Source organism: Elephas maximus, chromosome 2, assembly GCF_024166365.1.
Source record: "Elephas maximus indicus isolate mEleMax1 chromosome 2, mEleMax1 primary haplotype, whole genome shotgun sequence".
Lineage (NCBI taxonomy): Eukaryota > Metazoa > Chordata > Mammalia > Proboscidea > Elephantidae > Elephas > Elephas maximus.
Window position 1 is genome coordinate 60485698 of NC_064820.1, and position 23486 is coordinate 60509183.

Below are 23486 nucleotides of genomic sequence, written 5' to 3' on the forward strand. Positions count from 1 at the left end.
GCATAGGAGGAATGATGCGGGGTGGGGGTGGGAGAGGGTGATATGGATGGTTGGAAAGGGTGAGAGGGTTGGAAGTGGGGACACAGCAGGGAAATAAAATATGCAGTTAATCTTAAACTTTTTTAATGTACGCTTCCTCGAGGGGGGTTGAGCTGAACCTTTCAGCCCTGCATCCAAAGTTGATTAAAAACCTGAAATTTTCCGTAATTGGACCTCATTAATAAATTCCTCAGGGTTCCAGGAGGCTCTGAAGAGGTAAAGCCAAGGGTCCGGAGAGATGAGAGCAACAGGAGGTTGTAAGATCCCAGACCGTGGAGTTAATTCCACTTAATCAGCTTGGAGCAACTCCGCATTCACAGCAAATCCCAGGGACTCACTGAACCCTCGCGCCCTGTCAGCAGGGCCGGATTTTCTCTCATTCTGTCCTCCCTTACTTTTTAACCCTGTTTCCAACATGGAGAAAGTGCTGCCTACCAGTTCTGCATGCCAGCTCCTTAGGATCTAACGAACCTCTTCTCTGCCTTAGGACATGCACTATTTCTAGCCTAGCTGTGATTCCAGCAGCTTGGCCTTGGGAAGGCTGCCACCACCCACCCTCTTCTGTTCATTTTGCCATCCACCATTGCCCAGCACTCCCTTCCTTGCCCTTTTCCTCCTCCACCTAACTTTGAGAACAACTCTTATTGGTTAACTTGACCCCAAACTTACACATAATTCCAAACTTTGGATTAAAACAGTAGCGTTACCTTGTTGCCACCAAATATTTAGCCAAAGTGGTAATGGCAGGCTTGCTTGATTTGTATGTACTTTCTTTCCCTCTAAATATAAGTGAGCCTGAGCTGAAAATGACCAAGGCTCAGATAAGAAGGAAAAATCGAGAAGCAGAGGACCTGAATGATGCCCAAATTGAGAAGTCAACCTCTGACTAGGGAAGGACAAGGGTCAAGCACAGTATTTTACCAGGGCTCCACATGGTGCCTTCTGATAGTATCTCTATCTTGAAATTTTCTCCCTCCTTTTCTGGGGCATTTCAGTGAGGAGGGTCCTACAACAAGACTAGCATGGAAGGGGCACAATCTGTATCAAACTCCATCCCCCAAAATTAGCTTTAAGGTAACTGGTGCTCAAAACTGGACATTACCCCGTCAACGGCAGAGTGTCTTCTGTGGGACGCGATGCTCTTTCATTGTCCAGGCTAAGGTCGAGCTGAAGAGAAAAGGGGGTAGATTTGGAGGGAGAAGAAAGGAAGGGTCAACTTAGAGGAAGTAGAACCCAAGGAGGTAGTCATCCCAGACCTACAGTTGCCTCCTTACTGTACCCACCTACACACACACACCCCAAAAGCTGAGGAGTGTGAGAGGAGGTTGCCTTCTTCACTTCCAACTTAGCCTCTATTCTCCTATCCCCTTATGGGTTGCATTTGAGGATATTCCTTTCCCTCAACTCTTCACCATTCCTTTCTTTAACATCTCCCCCTTCACCTCCCTCTCTCCTAAGCCCCGATATCAAAATAAATAAATTTCTTCCTAGTGTCCTTTCTTATGATTCTAGAGGCATCTCAGGTGACACAAAAATGCCATCCTTTAGTGAGCTCTTAGATGAGCTGTATCTTTCACTCTCTTGAAGGCCTTCTCTATGTTCTTCCTCCCAGCATAGGGCATTATATTCTGACCATCACAAAGGAAAAGATTAACAAATGTCTACAAGAAAAGTAAATAAGCTTCTATATGGCAAATACAGCGTGCAGTATAAACAAAGTTAAAAAAAATTAAAACCTGGAGAAACTAGACTGACAAAATCCAGTTTCTTAGTAAATACAGAGCCCTTATAAGTCAATAAGAAAAAAAGGGTAAAGGAAATTAACTCTTCTTAAAAAACATAAAGAGATACCATAGGTGTAGGATCTCACTCAACATTTAAGAGACAAAAATCAAACCAAGTCACTGCTTTTTGCATCAAATTGGAAAATACTAAAGCTTCGGTAATCCCCAGAATGTGGAGAAACAGACATTTGTGCACTGTTGTCGGGAATCTCAACAGGTTTTGTGGAAAGACGTTTGGCAGCATCTAGCACAGTTAACAAATGTACGTACCTTTTTTGACCCAGAAATTCCACGGCTAGAAATTTCTTCTACAGATATAAATACATCAATATACACACTCAAAGATAGTCAGTGTGATTTGATTTGCAATTAAAAACCAAAAAAGAAGAATATGTGTAGGTTATTATATTGATTTAAAATGTTCTGGGAGGACTCTAAAGACATTGGTAAGGTAGGACTGGAGGTGAAAAAAGAAAAAGGCTTACATATTTTATTTAAAAATTTTTTCTGTTTGTGTGATTGGAGTCCCAGAACAGGGAGGGAGGACAGAAAACACAGAGAGAATAGTAGAAGATCTGCTGACAGAAAACTTCCCTGACATCATGAAAGACGAAAAGATATCTATCCAAGATGCTCATCGAACCCCATTTAAGATTGATCCAAAAAGAAAAACACCAAGACATATTATCATCAAACTTGCCAAAATCAAAGATAAAGAGAAAATTTTAAAAGCAGCCAGGGAGAAAAGAAAGGTTTCCTTCAAGGGAGAATCAATAAGAATAAGTTCAGACTACTCAGCAGAAACCATGCAGGTAAGAAGGCAATGGGACGACATATACAGGGCACTGAAGGAGAAAAACTGCCAGCCAAGGATCATATATCCAGCAAAACTCTCTCTGAAATATGAAGGCGAAATTAAGATATTTACAGATAAACACAAGCTTAGAGAATTTGCAAAAACCAAACAAAGTTACAAGAAATACTAAAGGAAATTGTTTGGTCAGAAAACCAATAATATCAGATACCAGCACAACAAAAGGTCACAGAACAGAACATCCTGATATCAACTCGAACAGGGAAATCGCAAAAACAAATAAAGATTAATTAAAAAAAAAAAAAGCTCAAAACAGGGAATCATTGAAGTCAATATGTAAAAGATCACAATAATCAAAAAGAGGAACTAAATACAGCTGGCATAGAACTGCCATATGGAGAGGGATGCAAGGCAATATAGGACAATACAAGTTAGGTTTTTACTTAGAAAAATAGGGGTAAATATTAAGGCAACCACAAAGAGGTATAACAACTCCATAACTCAAAATAAAAACCAAGAAAAACGTAACGACTCAGCAAACATAAAGTCAAATACTATGAAAATGAGGATGTCACAAGTTACAAAGAAAAACTTCTCAGCACTAAACAGTAAGTGGAAAAATGAAATTGTCAACAACACACATAAAAAGGCATCAAAATGACAACACTAAACACTTATATTTATCTATAATTACGCTGAATGTAAATGGACTAAATGCACCAATAAAGAGACAGAGAGTCTCAGACTGGATAAAGAAACACAATCTGTCTATATGCTGCCTACAAGAGACACACCTTAGACTTAGAGACACAAACAAACTAAAACTCAAAGGATGGAAAAAAATATATCAAGCAAACAATAAACAAAAAAGAAGAGGAGTAGCAATATTAATTTCTGACAAAATAGACTTTAAATTTAAATCCACCACAAAGGATAAAGAAGGACACTACATAACGATAAAAGGGACAATTGACCAGGAAGATATAACCATATTAAATATTTATGCACCCAATGACAGGGCTGCAAGATACATAAATCAAATTTTAACAGAACTGAAAAGTGAGATAGACACCTCCACATTTACAGTAGGAGACTTCAACACACCACTTTCGGAGAAGGACAGGACATCCAATAGGAAGCTCAATAGAGACACGGAAGACCTAATTACAACAATAAACCAACTTGACCTCATTGACTTATACAGAACTCTCCACTCAACTGTTGCAAAGTATCCTTTTTTTTCTAGTGCATATGGAACATTCTCTAGAATAGACCACATATTAGGTCATAAAACAAACCTTTGCAGAATCCAAAACATCGAAATATTACACAGCATCTTCTCAGACCACAAGTCCATAAAAGTGGAAATCAATAACAGAAAAATTAAGGAAAAGAAATCAAATACTTGGAAACTGAACAATACCCTCCTGAAAAAAGACCGGGTTATAGAAGACATTAAGGAGGGAATAAGGAAATTCATAGAATGCAACGAGAATGAAAACACTTCCTATCAAAACCTCTGGGACACAGCAAAAGCAGTGCTCAGAGGCCAATTTATATCGATAAATGCACACATACAAAAAGAAGAAAGAGCCAAAATCAGAGAACTGCCCCGACAACTTGAACAAATAGAAAGTGAGCAACAAAAGAATCCATCAGGCACCAGAAGAAAACAAATAATAAAAATTAGAGCTGAACTAAATGAATTAGAGAACAGAAAATCAACTGAAAGAATTAACAAAGCCAAAAGCTGGTTCTTTGAAAAAATTAACAAAATTGATAAACCATTGGCCAGACTGACTATAAAGAAATACAGGAAAAGAAACAAATAACCCGAATAAGAAACGAGAAGGGCCACATCACAACAGACCCAACTGAAATTAAAAGAATCATAACAGATTATTAAAAAAAATTGTATTCTAACAAATTTGCGAACCTAGAAGAAATGGATGAATTCCTAGAAAAACACTACCTACCTAAACTAACACAATCAGAAGTAGAACAACTAAATAGACCCATAACAAAAAAAGAGATTGAAACGGTAATCAAAAAATTCCCAACAAAAAAAAAGCCCTGGCCCGGATGGCTATACTGCAGAGTTCTACCAAACTTTCGGAGAAGAGTTAACACCACTACTACTAAAGGTATTTCAAAGCATAGAAAATGACGGAATACTACCTAACTCATTCTATGAAGCCACCATCTCCCTGATACCAAAACCAGGTAAAGACATCACAAAAAAAGAAAATTACAGACATATATCCCTCATGAACATAGATGCAAAAATCCTCAACAAAATTCTAGCCAATAGAATTCAACAACATATCAAAAAAATAATTCACCACGACCAAGTGGGATTTATACCAGGTATGCAAGGCTGGTTTAATATTAGAAAAACCATTAATGTAATCCACCACATAAATAAAACAAAAGACAAAAACCACATGATCTTATCAATTGATGCAGAAAAGGCATTTGGCAAAGTCCAACACCCATTTATGATAAAAACTCTCACCAAAATAGGAATTGAAGGAAAATTCCTCAACATAATAAAGGGCATCTACACAAAGCCAACAGCCAACATCACTCTAAATGGAGAGAGCCTGAAAGCATTTCCCTTGAGAACGGGAACCAGACAAGGATGCCCTTTATCACCGCTCTTATTCAACATTGTGCTAGAAGTCCTAGCCAGAGCAATTAGGCTAGACAAGGAAATAAAGGGCATCCGGATTGGCAAGGAGGAAGTAAAATTATCTCTATTTGCAGATGACATGATCTTATACACAGAAAACCCTAAGGAATCCTCCAGAAAACTACTGAAACTAATAGAAGAGTTTGGCAGAGTCTCAGGTTATAAGACAAACATACAAAAATCACTTGGATTCCTCTACATCAACAAAAAGAACATCGAAGAGGAAATAACCAAATCAATACCATTCACAGTAGCCCCCAAGAAGATAAAATACTTAGGAATAAATCTTATCAAAGCTGTAAAAGACCTATACAAAGAAAACTACAAAGCACTACTACAAGAAATTAAAAAGCACATACTTAAGTGGAAAAACATACCTTGCTCATGGATAGGAAGACTTAACATAGTAAAAATGTCTATTCTACCAAAAGCCATCTATACATACAATGCACTTCCGATCCAAATTCCAATGTCATTTTTTAATGTGATAGAGAAACAAATCACCAACTTCATATGGAAGGGAAAGAAGCCTCGGATAAGCAAAGCATTACTGAAAAAGAAGAAGAAAGTGGGAGGCCTCACTCTACCTGATTTCAGAAGCTATTATACAGCCACAGTAGTCAAAACAGCCTGGTACTGGTACAACAACAGGCACATAGACCAGTGGAACAGAATTGAGAGCCCAGATATAAATCCATCCACATATGAGCAGCTGATATTTGACAAAGGACCAGTATCAGTTAATTGGGGAAAAGATGGTCTTTTTAACAAATGGTGCTGGCATAACTGGATATCCAATTGCAAAAGAATGAAACAGGACCCATACCTCACACCATGCACAAAAACTAACTCCAAGTGAATCAAAGACCTAAACATAAAGACTAAAACGATAAAGATCATGGAAGAAAAAATAGGGACAACCTTAAGAGCCCCAATACAAGGCATAAACAGAATACAAAACATTAGCAAAAATGATGAAGAGAAACCAGATAACTGGGAAAAAAGGGGGGGAGCTCCTAAAAATCAAACACCTATGCTCATCTAAGGACTTCACCAAAAGAGTAAAAAGAACACCTACAGACTGGGAAAGAATTTTCAGCTATGACATCTCTGACCAGCGCCTGATCTCTAAAATCTTTGTGATTCTGTCAAAACTCAACCACAAAAAGACAAACAACCCAATCAAGAAGTGGGCAAAGGATATGAACACACACTTCACTAAAGAAGATATTCAGGCAGCCAACAGATACATGAGAAAATGCTCTCGATCATTAGCCATTAGAGAAATGCAAATTAAAACTACGATGAGATTCCATCTCACTCCAACAAGGCTGGCATTAATCCAAAAAACACAAAATAATAAATGTTGGAGAGGCTGCGGAGAGATTGGAACTCTTATACACTGCTGGTGGGAATGTAAAATGGTACAACCACTTTGGAAATCCATCTGGCGTTATCTTAAACAGTTAGAAATAGAACTACCATACAACCCAGAAATCCCACTCCTCGGAATATACCCTAGAGAAATAAGAGCCTTCACACAAACAGATCTATGCACACCCATGTTTATTGCAGCTCTGTTTACAATAGCAAAAAGCTGGAAGCAACCAAGGTGTCCATCAACAGATGAATGGTTAAATAAATTGTGGTATATTCATACAATGGAATACTACGCATCGATAAAGAACAGTGACGAATCTGTGAAACATTTCATAACATGGAGGAACCTGGAAGGCATTATGCTGAGTGAAATTAGTCAGAGGCAAAAGGACAAATATTGTATAAGACCACTATTATAAGACCTTGCGAAATAGTATAAACTGAGAAGAACACATACTTTTGTGGTTACGGGGGGGGGAGGGAGGGAGGGTGGGAGAGGGTTTTTTTTACTGATTAATTAGTAGATAAGAACTGCTTTAGGTGAAGGGAAGGACAATACTCAATACATGGAAGGTCAGCTCAACTGGACTGGACTGGACCAAAAGCAAAGAAGTTTCTGGGATAAACTGAATACTTCAAAGGTCAGCGGAGCAAGGGCGGGGATTTCGGGACTATGGCTTAAGGGGACTTCTAAGTCAATTGGCAAAATAATTCTATTATGAAAACATTCTGCATCCCACTTTGAAATGTGGCGTCTGGAGTCTTAAATGCTAACAAGCGGCCATCTAAGATGCATCAATTGGTCTCAACCCACCTGGATCAAAGAAGAATGAAGAACACCAAGGTCACACGATAACTTAGAGCCCAAGAGACAGAAAGGGCCACATGAACTAGAGACTTACATCATCCTGAGACCAGAAGAACTAGATGGTGCCCGGCTACAACCGATGACTGCCCTGGAAGGGAGCACATCAGAGAACCCCTAAGGGAGCAGGAGATCAGTGGGATGCAGACCCCAAATTCTCACAAAAAGACCATGCTTAATGGTCTGACTGAGACTAAAGGAATCCCGGTGGTCATGGTCCCCAAACCTTCTGTTGGCCCAGGACAGGAACTATTCCGGAAGACAACTCATCAGACATGAAAGGGACTGGACAGTGGGTAGGAGAGAGATGCTGATGAAGAGTGAGCTAATGATATCAGGTGGACACTTGAGACTGTGTTGGCATCTCCTGTCTGGAGGGGGGATGGGAGGATAGAGAGAGTTGGAAACTGGAAAAATTGTCATGAAAGAAGAGACTGGAAGGGTTGACTCATTAGGGGGAGAGCAAGTGGGAGAACGGAGTAAGGTGTATATAAACTTATATGTGACAGTCTGGCTTGATTTGTAAATGTTCACTTGAAGCTCAATAAAAGTTAATTAAAAAAATTTTTTTTTCTGTTTGTCTTAATTTTTATTGGGTGTATTAAAAAAGAAAACATTCATTTTTAAATCAATAAATAAATAAAACTCTAGTGCCTGCTAACTCCTTTCAGGTGTCCAATGTAATCTTTCCTCAGTACAAACGCAGGGTTGACCTTATCAGTCTTGACAAACCAATCCTTCAAATTGAGAGGTACCTTCAATAAATAGAAAAGTTGTGCTTCAGAATACTTGACAAAAGGCAAAATTTAGTCTTCTGAATCCCCCTTTCCCAATGACCCACTCAAAAAGAAAGTTGAAAAGGGCTGTGTTGAAAGGCAATGAAGTGGGGAATTTGGGTTCAGTGGCCACTAACTTACTCTCTACCTAGTGGCAGGGGCCAGCCAGAGTGCAAGTTGGGATCAGATAGGAGGGAGGACTGGTGTGTGTTCAGAGGACAGCAGTTGCTTTGCCGTGAATTAGCCCTCTCTCTACTGTACGCACTGTGGGGAGGAGTTGAGAAAGCTCCAGAATCCTACCCTATGTATCGTTACCTCGTCCACTGAGAGGAGAGACAGCCTCATCTCTCACCTGCTACCTACAGTCTGGAGCATTGTCTATCCAAAACTAGAATCTTCAGGGCCTAGCCAGGTACCACCTTGAATTTCACTCTTAAACATCTGGGGACAAAGGGGAGAGGTTTCACTTTTTACTCCATATATATATGTATATATATGTCTGGAAACCCTGGTGGCGTAGTGATTAAGTGCTACAGTTGCTAATTAAAAGAGTCAGCAGTTTGAATCCACCAGGTCCTCCTTGCAAACTCTATGGGGCAGTTCTACTCTGTCCTATAGGGTCGCTATGAGTCAGAATCAACTAGACAGCAGTGGGTTTGGGTTTATGTCTAAGACGTCTATGTCTATGTGTATATATAGGTGTATACATAGGTATATATATACATATATATATGTACATATCCCCCACGTGTCTGTCAGTTTGTCCTGCTGTGGGGACTTGCGTGTTGCTGTGATGCTGGAAGCTATGCCACTGGTATTCAGATACCAGCAGGGTCACCCATGGAGGACAGGTTTCAGCTGAGCTTCCAGACTAAGACAGGCTGTGAAGAAGGACCTGGAAGTCTACTTCTGAAAAGCATTAGCCAGTGAAAACCTTATGAATAGCAGCAGAACATTGTCTGATACAGTGCTGGAAGATGAGCTCCCCCCAGGTTGGAGGCACTCAAAAGATGACTGGGGAAGAGCTGCCTTCTCAAATTAGAGCTGACCTTAATGATGTGGATGGAGTCAAGCTTTCGGGACCTTCATCTGCTGATGTGGCACAACTCAAAATGAGAAGAAACAGGTGCAAACATCCATTAATAAACAGAACCTGGAATGTACGAAGTATGAATCTAAGAAAATTGGAAATCATCAAAAATGAAATGGAACAAATAAACTTTGATATCCTAGGCATTAGTGAGCTGAAATGGATGGGTATTGGCCATTTTGAATCAGACAATCATATAGTCTAGTACTCTGGGAATGACAACTTGAAGACGAATGGTGTTGCACTCATCGTCAAAAAGAACGTTTCAAGATCTATCCTGAAGTACGACACTGTCGGTGATAGGATAATATCCACACGCCTACAAGGAAGACCAGTTAATATGACTATTATTCAAATTTACGCACCAACCACTAGGGCCAAAAATGAAGAAATAGAAGATTTTTTATCAGCTGCTGCAGTCTGAAATTGATTGAACATGCAATCAAGATGCATTGATAATTACTGGTGATTGGAATGTGAAAGTTGGGAACAAAGAAGAAGGATCGGTAGCTGGAAAATATGGCCTTGGTGATAGAAACAATGCCAGAGATTGAATGATAGAATTTTGCAAGACCAACGACTTCTTCATTGCAAATACCTTCTTTCACCAACATCAACGGCAACTATACACATAGACCTCACCAGATGGAACACACAGAAATCAAATTGACTACATCTGTGGAAACAGACGATGGAAAAGCTCAATATCATCAGTCAGGACAAGGCCAGGGGCCGACTGTGGAACAGACCATCAATTGCTCATATGCAAGTTCAAGCTGAAACTGAAGAAAATCTGAGCAAGTCCACGAGAGCCAAAATATGACCTTGAGTATATGCCACCTGAATTTAGAGACCATCTCAAGAATAGATTTGATGCATTGAACACTAGTGACCAAAGACCAGATGAGCTGTAGAATGACATCAAGGACATCATCCATGAGGAAAGCAAGAGATCATTGAAAAGACACAAAAAGAAGAAAAAACCAAGATGGATGTTAGAGGTGACTCTGAAACTTGCTCTCAAACGTGGAGCAGCTAAAACAAAAGGAAGAATTGATGAAGTAAAAGAACTGAACAGAAGATTTCAAAGGGCAGCTGGAGAAAGCAAAGTATTATAATAACATGTGCAAAGAGCTGGAGATGGAAAAGCAAAAGGGAAGAACATGTTTGGCGTCTCTCAAGCTGAAAGAACTGAAGAAAAAATTCAAGCCTTGAGTTACAAAAGTGAAGGATTCTATGGAGAAAATATTAAACGACGCAGGATGCATCAGAAGAAGATGGAAGGAATACACAGGATCATTGTACCAAAAAGAATTAGTCAATATTCTAAGAGGTGGCATATGATCAGGAACCGATGGTGCTGAAGGAAGAAGTCCAAGCTGCTCTGAAGACATTGGCGAAAAACAAGGCTCCAGGAACTGATGGAATATCAATTGAGATGTTTCAACAAACAGATGCAGCGCTGGAGGTACTCACTTGTCTATGCCAAGAATTATGGAAGACAGCTTCCTGGCCAACTGACTGGAAGAGATCCATATTTATGCCTATTCCCAAGAAAGGTGATCCAACCGAATGTGGAAGTTATAGAACAATATCATTAATATCACATGCAAGCAAAATTTTGCTGAAGGTCATTCAAAAACAGCTGCAGCAGTATATCCACAGGGACCTGCCAGAAATTCAGGCTGGTTTCAGAAGAGGATGTGGAACCAGGTATATCATTGCTGATGTCAGATGGATCCTGGCTGAAAGCAGAGAATACCAGAAGGATGTTTACCTGTGTTTTATTGACTATGCAAAGGCATTCGACTGTGTGGGTCATAACAAATTATGCATAATGTTGCGAAGAGTGGGAATTTCAGAACACTAAATTGTGCTCATGAGGAAACTTTACATAGATCAAGAGGCAGTTTTTGGACAGAACGAGAAGATTTTTTTTTTTTTTTTTTTTTTTTGAGAGGATACTGACTGGTTTAAAGTCGGGAAAGGTGTGCTTCAGGGTTGTATTATATCACCATACCTATTCAATCTGTATGCTGAGCAAATAATCTGAGAAGCTGGACTACATGAAGAAGAACGGGGTATCAGGATTGGAGAAAGACTTGTTAACAACTTTAAAGTGTTGACGAGTAAAGCTGTCACCTTGAAGACTAAGGTGCGCCTGACCAAAGCTGTGGTATTTTCAATCACATCATATGCATGTGAAAGCTGGACAATGAATAAGGAAGACCGAAGAAGAATTGACGCCTTTCAATTGTGGTGTCGGCGAAGCATATTGAACATACCACGGACTGCCAAAAGAATGAACAGATCTGTCTTGGAAGAAGTACAACCAGAATGCTCGTTAGAAGCAAGGATGGCGAGACTGCGTCTTACATACTTTGGACATGTTGTCAGGAGGGATCAGTCCCTGGAGGAGGACATCATGCTTGGCAGAGTACAGGGTCAGCGCAAAAGAGGAAGACCCTCAACAAGGTGGATTGACACAGTGGCTGCAACAATGAGCTCAAGCCTAACAACGATTGTAAGGATGTCTCACGACCGGGCAGTGTTTCGTTCTGTTGTGCACAGGGTCGCTACGAGTCAGAACTGACTCAACGGCACCTAACAACAACAAAATATATGTATATATAGGTATATATATATAAAAAAAAGTATATATAATTCTACTTTATATTATATAATAAAATGTATATATATATATATATTTTTTTTTTTTTTTGCTTTAGGTAATAGTTTTCAGGGCAAATTAGTTTCTCATTCAAAAATTTATACACAAATTATTTTGTGACATTGGTTGTAATCTCCACAATGTGTCAGCACACTCCCCCTTTCCACCCTGGGTTCCCTGTGTCCGCCCATCCAGTTTTCCTCTCTAATCTTTGGCTGGCTTCTGTTCTAAGTTAGCAGAGTGTCCACAGGCCACAGACTCAGGGGTTCCTCCGGTCTCTATACGACCAGTAAGCCTGATCTTTTTTGTGTGGGTGTCAATTTGAATTTTTTTTCTACATTTGTATCCAGCTTTGTCTGGGACCCTCTATTGTGATCCCTGTCAGAGTGATTGGTGGCGATAGCCGTGCACCATCTAGTTCTTCTGGGCTTAGGTTGCTGGAAGCTGTACTTCGTGTGGTCCTTTAGTACTTTGGGCTGATATTTTCCTTGTATCTTTGGTTTTCTTCATTCTCCTTTACTCCAGATGGGATGTCACCAATAGATGTATCTTAGGTGGCCACTCACAAGCTTTTAAAATCCCAGACACTACTCACCAAATTAGGATGTAAAATCCACAGATATTTATAACTTAGATTTTTACAAGAATACCTTCATGCATTTTGTCTATAAAAAATTCATTTAAATAGAACTTTGCAATATCACAGTAATTAAGCCTCTGATTTGTCATTCCTGACATAGTAGACCATGTGATTGATTGGAAATGGCCATTACCAGTCTGTTTCAGCTCACTGTTGTTGTTAGGTTATCAGGTGCCATCAAGTGGGGTATGACTCATAGCGACCCTATGTACAACAGAATAAAACACTGCCCAGTCCTGCACCATCCTCACAATCGTCGTTATACTTGAGCCCATTGTTGCAGCCACTGTGTCAGTCCATCTTGTTGAGGATCTTCCTCTTTTTTGTTGGCCATCTACTTTTCCAAGCATGATGTCCTTTTCCAGGGACTGATCCCTCCTGACAACATGTCCGAAGTATGTGAGATGTAGTCTCACCATTCTTGCTTCTAAGAAGCGTTCTGGTTGTACTTCTTGTGAGACAGATCTATTCATTCTGCTGGTAGTCCATGATATATTCAATATTCTTTGCCAACACCACAATAAAGGCATCAATTTTCTTCAGTCTTCCTAGTCATAGTCCAGCTTTCTCATGCATATGAGGCAATTGAAAACACCATGGCTTGGGTTAGGCACACCTTAGTCTTCAAGGTGACATCTTTGCTTTTGAACACTTTAAAAAGGTCTTTCGCAAAAGATTTGCCCAATGCAACGTCTCTTTTGATTTCTTGATTGTGCTTCCATGGGTCTTGATTGTGGATACAAGTAAGATGAAATTCTTGACAACTTCAATCTTTTGTCCATTTATCATGATGTTGCTTATTGGTCTAGTTGTGAGGATTTTTGTTTTCTTTATGTTGAGGTGTAATCCATACTGAAGGCTGTGGTCTTTGATCCTCATCAGTAAGTGTTTCAAGTCCTCTTCACTTTCAGCAATCAAGGTTGTGTCATCTGCATATTGCAGGTTATTAATGAGTTTTCCTCCAATCCTGATGCCCCCTTCTTCTTCATATAGGCCAACTTCTGGGATTATTTGTTCATCACACAGATTGAATAAGTATGATGAAAGGATACAACCCTGATGCACACCTTTCCTGACTTTAAACCATGAAGCATCCCTTTGTTCCATTTAAACAACTGCCCATCGATCTACGTACAGGTTCCTCCTGAGCACAATTAAGTGTTCTGGAATTCCTGTCCTTCACAATGTTATCTACAATTTGTTATGATCCACACAATCAAATGCCTTTGCATAGTCAATAAAACACAGGTAAATATCCTCTGGTATCCTCTGCTTTCAGCCAGGATCCATCTGACATCAGCAGTGATATCCCTCATTCCACGTTCTTTTCTGAATTTGGTTTGAATTTCTGGCAGTTCACTTGATATCCTGCTGCAGCCACTTTTGAGTGATCTTCAGCAAAATTTTACTTGCGTGTGATATTAGTGATATTGTTTGATAATTTCCACATTCTGTTGGATCACTTTCTCGGGAATAAGCATAAATACGGATCTCTTCTAGTCGGTTGGACAGGTAGCTGTCTTCCAAATTTCTTTGCATAGATGAGTGAACACTTTCAGTGCTGCATCTGTTTGTTAAAACAGCTCAATTGGTATCCCATCGATTCCTGGAGTCTTGTTTTCTGCCAGCGCCTTCAGTGCAGCTTGAACTCCTTCCTTCAGTACCACCGGTTTTTGGTCATATGCTACCTCCTGAAGTGGTAGAACATGCAACCAGTTCTTTGCGGTATAGTGACTCTGTGTATTCCTTCCATCTTCTTTTAATGCTTCGTGCGTCATTTAATATTTTCCCCGTAGAATCCTTCACTATTGCAATTTGAGGCTTGAATTTATTCTTTAGTTCTTTCAGTTTGAGAAATGTTGAGGTTGTTCTGAACTTTTGGTTTTCTACCTACAGGACTTTGCATATGTCATTATACTACTTTGTCTTCTCCAGCTGCCTTTTGAAATCTTCTATTCAGCTCTTTTACTTTATCATTTCTTCTGTTTCACTTTAGCTACTCAACGTTCAAGAGCAAGTTTCAGAGTTTCTTCTGACATCCATTTTTGTCTTTTCTTTCTTTCCTATCTTTTTAATGATCTCTTGTTTTCATGTATGATATCCTTGATGTCATTCCACAACTCATCTGATCTTCTGTCATTAGTGTTCAGTGTGTCAAATCTATTCTTGAGATGGTCTCTAAATTCAGGTGGGATATATTCAAGGTTGTACTTGGGCTGTCGTGTACTTATTTTAATTTTCTTCAGTTTCAACCTGAACTTCCATATGAGCAATTGATGGTCTGTTCTGCAGTCCACCCATAGCCTTGTTCTGACTGATGATATTGAGCTTTTCCATCATCTCTTACCACAGATGTAGACGATTTGGCTCCTGTGTATTCCATCTGGCAAGGTCCACATTTATAGTCAAGAGTTGGTGAAAAAATGTATTTGCAATGAAGAAGTCATTGGTCTTGCAAAATTCTATCATGCGATCTCCAGCATGATCACCAAGGCCATGTTTTCCAACTACCAATCTTTCTTTTTCTCCAACTTTCACATTCCAGTCACCAATAATTATCAATGCATCCTGACTTCATGTTCAATCAATTTCAGATTGCAGAAGTTGGTAAAAATCTTCAATTTCTTCATCTTTGGCCTTAGTGGTTGGTGCATACACCTGAATAATAGTCATATTAATTGGTCTTCCTTGTAGGGGTATGGATTTTATCCTGTCACTGACAGCATTACACTTCAGGCTACATCTTGAAATTTTCTTTTTGAGGATGAATGCAACTCCATTCTTTTTCAATTTGTCATTCCTGGCATAGTAGACGATATGATTATCTGATTCAAAATGGCTAGTACCAGTCCATTTCAGCTCACTAATGCCTAGGATATCGATGTTTATGCATTCCATTTCATTTTTGATGATTTCCAATTTTCCTCGATTCATACTGTGTACTTCCCACGTTCTGATTATTAATGGATGTTTGCAGCTATTTCTTCTCATTTTGAGTCATAACACATCAGCAAATGAAGGCCCTGGAAGCTTGACTCCATCCACGTCATTAAGGCCGACTCTACTTTGAAGAGGCAGGTCTTCCCCAGTAGTATTTTGAGTGCCTTCCAACCTGAGGTCCTCATCTTCTGGCACTATACTAAACAACGTTCCACTGCTATTCATAAGGTTTTCACTCATTAATTATTTTGGAAGTAGACTGCCAGGCCCTTCTTCCTACTCTTAGTCTGGAATCTCAGCTGAAACCTGTCTGCCATGGGTGACTCTGCTGGCACTTGAACACTGGTGGCATAGCTTCTAGCATCACAGCAACATGCAAGCCCCCACAGTATGACCAACTGACAGATGCGTGGGGGTTCATCTCACTGATGCCTAGGATATCCGTCCTTATGAATTCCATTTCATTTCTGACCACTTCCAATTTTCCTAGATTCATACTTCATACATTCCATGTTCCAGGTATTAACGGATGTTTGCAGATCTTTCTTCTCATTTTGAGTCCTGCTTCTCATTTTGAGTCTTGCCACAAGAGCAAATGAAAGTCCCAGAAGCTCGACTCCATTCCCATCTTTAAGGTCACTCTACTTTGATGGCGGCAGTTCTTCCCCAGTCCCATTTTGTGTGCCTTCCAATCTTAGGGGCTCATCTTCTGCCGCTATATCACAATGTTGACAATGTTTCCACTGGCCAAGTTTTCTTTATAATTAGATCATCAAGTCCTTCTTCCTAGCCTACCTTAGTCTGGAAGCTCTGCTGAAGCCTGTCCACCATGGGTGACTCTGCTGATATTTTAAACACCTGTCACACAGCTCCCAGAATCACAGCAACACACAAACCAGCACGGTACGAGAAACCGACCGATGAGTGGAAGCACTTACTGAAAATCACAGACTACAGCCTTCAGTAGGGATTACATTTCAACATAAAGAAAACAAAAACCCTCACAACTGGACCAATAAGCAACATCATGATAAATGAAGAAAATATTGAAGTTGTCAATGATTTCATTTTACTTAAATCCACAATCAACGCCCATAGAAGCAGCAGTCAAGAAATCAAACAATGTATTGCATTGGGCAAATCCGCTGCAAAAGACCTCTTGAAAGTGTTCAAAGGCAAAGAGGTCACTTTAAAGACTGAGGTGCCCCTCACCCAAGCCACAGTATTTTAAATCATCTCATATGCATGTGAAATCTGGACAATGAATAAGGAAGATCACAGAAGAATTGATGCCTCTGAATTATGTTATTCGCAAAGAATATTGAATATACCATGAACTTCCAGGATAACAAACAAACCTGCCTTGGAAGAAGTGTGGTCAGAATATTCTTAGAAACAAGGATGGTGAGACTTGATCTCACATACTTTGGACATGCTATCAGAAGGGACCAGTCCCTGGAAAAAGACATCATATTTGATAAAATAGAGGGTCAGAGAAAAAGAGGAAGACCCTCAAGGAGATGAATTGACATAGTGGCTACAACAATGGGCTCAAACATAGCAACAATTTTGAGGATGGCACAGGACCGGGCAGTGTTTCATTCTGTTGTACGTAATAAAATCGTTATGAGTCAGACCCGACTCAACAGCACCTAACAACAACAAAAAGCCTCTGATTATAATCAAAACAAGATGTCTGCTTGAATCTTTTCACTCTCTTAGATTTGTTAAACTTGGCCCAAATCCCATTTCTAGGCTTGAGATAAGTCAATCCTCTCCTCACGATTTTCCTGCCTTCATCCCTATCTTCATCCCTCATCTTGGGCTTATCTTGGGCTTGTGCAATGCCTCAATGGAGCCCCATTCCAGGATATCCACGAATTTCATCCTGTTCTCTGTTTTCACAAGAAACCCAGTCTCATTCAGCTTTTCATGAGTTTAGTAACTCTATGGGGAAAGTATAACAGGGCTCCATTCCCCAACACTTCCTCCCTAATGTGAGGCCCTACCCATCATTATTAATCCCTTGGCGTGTACAGCCTACATTCTCCCACTGCCTGCGTTCCCCTCAGCCCCTCTGGAGCTCTAATGAACCCATTGTTTTCCATCTTGTTCCACAAGTAGCAGAAGCTAACTCTGGATAACTTAAGCCAAAAAGGGAAATATGTTTTAAAAGTATAGGGTTATCTCAGGAATTTCAGCTAGACCGTAAGAAGAACTGGAAAATCCTGGGCAGGACTGTCTCTCTGCTATATATCCTCTCCATTCTTTCTCTGCAATATGCTTTCGCTGCTTCTCTGCCCACACATTCAGTATCTAAGTACACAGATACATGGAGAGACTAATTGGCTGCCTCAGAACCCCAACCCCAAATTCTTGGGAAAGAGGATCAGATTGGCTGAGGTCCTGTCTAATGCTCTCTAGCCAGGAGCAGATCTTGCAGCAGTTACACAAAAAGGGGATGGCTCACAGCTAGGCATTCTCAGATGCCTCTCAAGCTTGCAAAATGGAAAAGTGATATTCCTCTGAAAAATTTGAGTATATTTTCAAAAGGGGGGAGTATTTATTTTGTTTTGTTTTTATTGACGTGAAACAAAGCATGGGTTTTGGATTCAGGCCCATTTTGTTTGGAGTCTTTGCTCAGGCACTTAGTCACTGAAAAATGTTGAGAAAGTCACCTAACCTTTCTGGTCCTTAATTTCCCCATCAATGGAATGGTGATTACTCTTCGTCCCAGAGGGTTAAGTCTCCAATTTCAATTATAAGAGGGTGGCTGTGAGCTTAAAATGCTCTCACTTATGTGAAAGCATCCAGTTAGTGCTATGTTCTCAGGATATGTTGATTCCCTTCTTCCTCTTTTTCAGCCCTTGCTAAGCCTGAGTAATCTTTCTACACCATCTGGCCATGTCACTCACTTGCTAAAAACCCTTCTGTGGCTTCCCATTCTGCTCAGGACAAAATCAAGCTCCTCCAGATAACATAAAACCCCCTTAAAGAGGCACTGAGTTTCTGTTAATGTTGGTGTTGTTAAGTACCATCGAAAAAGCTCTGACTCACAGTGACCCTGTGTAAAACAGAAAGAAACTACCGAGTTCTGCGTCATTCTCACAATTATTGCTATGTTTGAGCCCATTGTTGCAGCCATTGTGTCAATCCATCTTGTTGAAAGACTTCCTGTTTTTCACTGACCCTTTACTTCACCAAGCGTGATGTTCTTCTCCAGGGACTGGTCCCTTCCGATAACATGTCCAATGTATGTGAGATGAAGTCTCACCATGCTAATTTCTAAGGAGCATTCTGGCTGTGTTTCTTCCAAGACCAATTTGTTGGTTTTTCTGGTAGTCCATGGTATATTCAATATTCTTCGTCAACACCACAATTCGATGGCACCAATTCTTCTTCTTTCTTCCTTATTCATTGTTCAGCTTTTGCATGTATATGAGACTATTGAAAATACCATGGCTTTTAGGTCAGGCACAACTTAGGCCTCAAATGACATCTTTATTTTTGAACACTTTAAAGAAGTCTTTTGCGTACACGTTTGCCTAATGAAATACATCATTTGATTTCTTGACTGCTGCTTCCATGGGCATTGATTGTGGATCCAAGTAAAATGAAATCCTCAACAACTTCAGTATTTTCTCTGTTTATCACGATGTTGCTTATGGGCCCACTTGTGAGGATTTTTGTTTTCTTTACTTTGAGGTATACTTCATACTGAAGGCTGTAGTTTTTGATCTTCATCAGTAAGTGCTTCAAGTCCTCTTCACTTGCAGTACACAAGGTTGTGTCATCTGCATATTGCAGGTTGTTAATGAGCCTTGCTCCAATCCTCATGCCCCATTCTTCTTCATATAATCCAGCTTCTCAGATTATTTGCTTGGCATTCAGATTGAATACATGGGGTAAAAGAATACAATCCTGCTGCACATCTTTCCTGATTTTAAACCATGTAGTTTCCTCTTGTTCTGTTCGAACAAGTGCCTCTTATTCTATGTACCAGTTCTGTTGATGCTGTTGGAACAATTTGGAAAAGATGGTGGTAATTGTTGTACAACATGATGAACGTAATCAATGTCACAGAATTATACATGTAAAAATTGATGAATTGGTAAGTGTTTTATTCTGTGTGTGTGTATTGCCACAATAATGATTTTTAAAAATCTTAAAGAGCTCTCTGTTCTCTTCTCTGTTCACTCTCCCATCACACCCATGCCCCAGCTATACCAAATGACTAGAAGTTCCCAACATTCATCATGCTTTCTCTTTCTCCATTCTCTTTCCCATTTGCTCCCCCTTATCTATTTAATTTTTACTTCTCTTACAGATTTCACAGCAACAGGTTTGGGTTTTTTGGTTATATATATAGAGAGAGAGAGAGAGTTGTTGTTAGGTACCATCGACTCGGTTCTGACTCACAGGGACTCTATGCACAACAGAACGAAACACTGCCCGGTCCTGAGACATCCTTAAAAACCGTTGTTAGGCTTGAGGTCGCTGTTGCAGCTACTGTGTCAATCCACCTCATTGAGGGCCTTCCTCTTTTCCACTGACCCTGTACTCTGCCAAGCATGATGTCTTTCTACAGAGACTGATCCCTCCTGACAACATGTCCAAAGTATGTAAGATGGAGTCTCACTGTCCTTGCTTCTAAGGAGCATTCTGGTTGTACTTCTTCCAAGACAGATCTGTTCATTCTTTTGGCAATCCTTCGTATGTTGAATATGCTTTGCCAACACCACAATTCAAAGGCATCAATTCTTCTTCGGTCTTCCTTATTCATTGTCCAGGTTTCACATGTATATGCTGAGATTGAAAATACCATAGTTGGGTCAGGCTCACCTTAGTCTTAAAGGTGATATCTTTGCTCTTCAACACTTTAAAGAGGTCCTTTGCAGCAGATTTACCCAATGCAATGGGTCTTTTGATTTCTTGACTGCTGCTTCCATGGCTGTTGATTGTGGATCCATGTAAAATGAAATCCTTGACAACTTCAATCTTTTCTCCATTTATCATGATGTTGCTTATTGGTCCAGTTGTCAGGATTTTTGTTTCCTTTATGTTGAGGTACAACTCATACTGAAGGCTGTGGTCTTTGATCTTCATTAGTTAAGTGCTTCAAGTCCTCTTCACTTTCAGCAAGCAAGGTTGTATCATCTGCATAATGCAGGTTGTTCATGAGTCTTCCTCCAATCCAGATGCCCTGTTCTTCTTCATATAGTCCAGCTTCTCAGATTATTTGCTCAGCATACAGATTGAATAGGTATGGTGAAGGAATACAACCCTGACGCACACCTTTCCCGACTTTAAACCAATCGGTATCCCCTTGTTCTGTCCAAACAACTGCCTCTTGATCTATGTAAACGTTCCTTATGAGCACATTTAAGTATTCTGGAATTCCCATACTTTGCAATGTTATCCATAATTTGTTATGATCCACACAGTCGAATGCCTTTGCATAGTCAATAAAACACAGGTAAACATCCTTCTGGTATTTTCTGCTTTCAGCCAGGATCCATCTGACACCAGCAATGATATCCTTGGTTCCATGTCCTCTTCTGAAACCAGCCTAAATTTCTGGCAGTTCCCTGTTGATACACTGCTATAGCCGTTTTTGAGTGATCTTCAGCAAAATTTTGCTTATGTGTGATATTAATGATATTGTTCTATAATTTCCACATTCAGTTGGATCACCTTTCTTGGGAATAGGCATAAATATGGATCTCTTCCAGTCAGTTGGCCAGGAAGCTGTCTTCCATAATTCTTGGCATAAACAAGTGAGCACCTTCAGCGTTGCATCTGTTTGTTGAAACATCTCAATTGATATTCCATCAGTTCCTGGAGCCTTGTTTTTTGCCAATGCCTTCAGAGCAGCTTGGACTTCTTCCTTCAGCACCATCGGTTCCTGATCATATGCCACCTCTTAAAATGGTTGAAGATTGACTATTTCTTTTTGGTATAATGACTCTGTGTATTCCTTACATCTTCTTTTAATGCTTCCTGCGTCGTTCAATATTTTCTCCATAGAATCCTTCACTATTGCAACTCAAGGCTTGAATTTTTTCTTCAGTTCTTTCAGCTTGAGAAATGCTGAGCATGTTCTTCCCTTTTGGCTTTCCATCTCCGGCTCTTTGCACATGTCGTTATAATACTTTACGTTGTCTTCTCTAGTCGCCTTTTGAAATCTTCTTTTTGGTTCTTTTACTTCATCAATTCTTCCTTTTGCTTTAGCTGCTCCACTTTCTAGAGCAAGTTTTAGAGTCCTCTCTAACATCCATCTTGGTTTTTTCTTTCTTTTCTGTCTTTTCAATGACCTCTTGCTTTCCTCATGGATGATGTCCTTGATGTCATTCCACAACTCATCTGGTCTTTGGTCATTAGTGTTCAATGCATCAAATCTATTCTTGAGATGGTCTCTAAATTCAGGTGGCATATACTCAAGGCCATATTTTGGCTCTCGTGGACTTGCTCAGGTTTTCTTCAGTTTCAGCTTGAACTTGCATATGAGCAATTGATGGTCTGTTCCACAGTCGGCCCCTGGCCTTGTCCTGACTGATGATATTGAGCTTTTCCATCGTCTGTTTCCACAGATGTAGTCAATTTGATTTCTGTGTGTTCCATCTGGTGAGGTCTATGTGTATAGTTGCCGTTGATGTTGGTGAAAGAAGGTATTTGCAATGAAGAAGTCGTTGGTCTTGCAAAATTCTATCATTCAATCTCTGGCATTGTTTCTATCACCAAGGCCATATTTTCCAGCTACCGATCCTTCTTCTTTGTTCCCAACTTTCACATTCCAATCACCAGTAATTATCAATGCATCTTGATTGCATGTTCAATCAATTTCAGACTGCAGCAGCTGATAAAAAATCTTCTATTTCTTCATTTTTGGCCCTAGTGGTTGGTGCGTAAATTTGAATAATAGTCATATTAACTGGTCTTCCTTGTAGGCGTGTGGATATTATCCTATCACCGACAGTGTCGTACTTCAGGATAGATCTTGAAACGTTCTTTTGACGATGAGTGCAACACCATTCGTCTTCAAACTGTCATTCTCAGAGTAGTAGACTATACGATTGTCTGATTCAAAATGGCCAATACCCGTCCATTTCAGCTCACTAATGCCTAGGATATCAAAGTTTATTTGTTCCATTTCATTTTTGATGATTTCCAATTTTCTTAGATTCATACTTCGTACATTCCAGGTTCTGTTTATTAATGGATGTTTGCACCTGTTTCTTCTCATTTTGAGTTGTGCCACATCAGCAGATGAAGGTCCCGAAAGCTTGACTCCATCCACATCATTAAGGTCAGCTCTAATTTGAGAAGGCAGCTCTTCCCCAGTCATCTTTTGAGTGCCTTCCAACCTGGGGGGGTTCATCTTCCAGCACTGTATCAGACAATGTTCTGCTGCTATTCATAAGGTTTTCACTGGCTAATGCTTTTCAGAAGTAGACTTCCAGGTCCTTCTTCACAGCCTGTCTTAGTCTGGAAGCTCAGCTGAAACCTGTCCTCCATGGGTGACCCTGCTGGTATCTGAATACCAGTGGCATAGCTTCCAGCAACACAGCAACACACAAGTCCCCACAGTACGACAAACTGACAAACACATGGAGGAGATATATATGTATATACACACACACACACAAACACACTCATAGTGACTCTATAGGACACAGTAGAACTGCCCCCACATGGTTTCCAGGGAGTACCTGGTGGATTTGAACTGCTGACCTTTTGGTTAGCAGCCATAGCTCTTAACCACTATACCACCAGAGTTTCCTACGTATATGTGTGT

The 23486-nt window shown here is 40.0% G+C and overlaps 1 long non-coding RNA gene across 4 annotated transcripts in view; it reads right to left on the reverse strand.

Annotated features, from left to right (window-relative positions):
- The window catches only part of LOC126064744 (uncharacterized), a 269535-nt gene that overhangs the window by 129580 nt on the left and 116469 nt on the right, over nucleotides 1–23486 (reverse strand). Inside the window, exon 1 of one of the 4 annotated variants that reach the window (XR_007514624.1) lies at nucleotides 1142–1207. The exons of the other annotated variants lie outside the window; for them this stretch is intronic. This is a non-coding gene — a long non-coding RNA (uncharacterized LOC126064744). Of the gene's footprint in view, nucleotides 1–1141; nucleotides 1208–23486 lie in introns of those variants that run through there. 4 annotated transcript variants of the gene reach the window in all.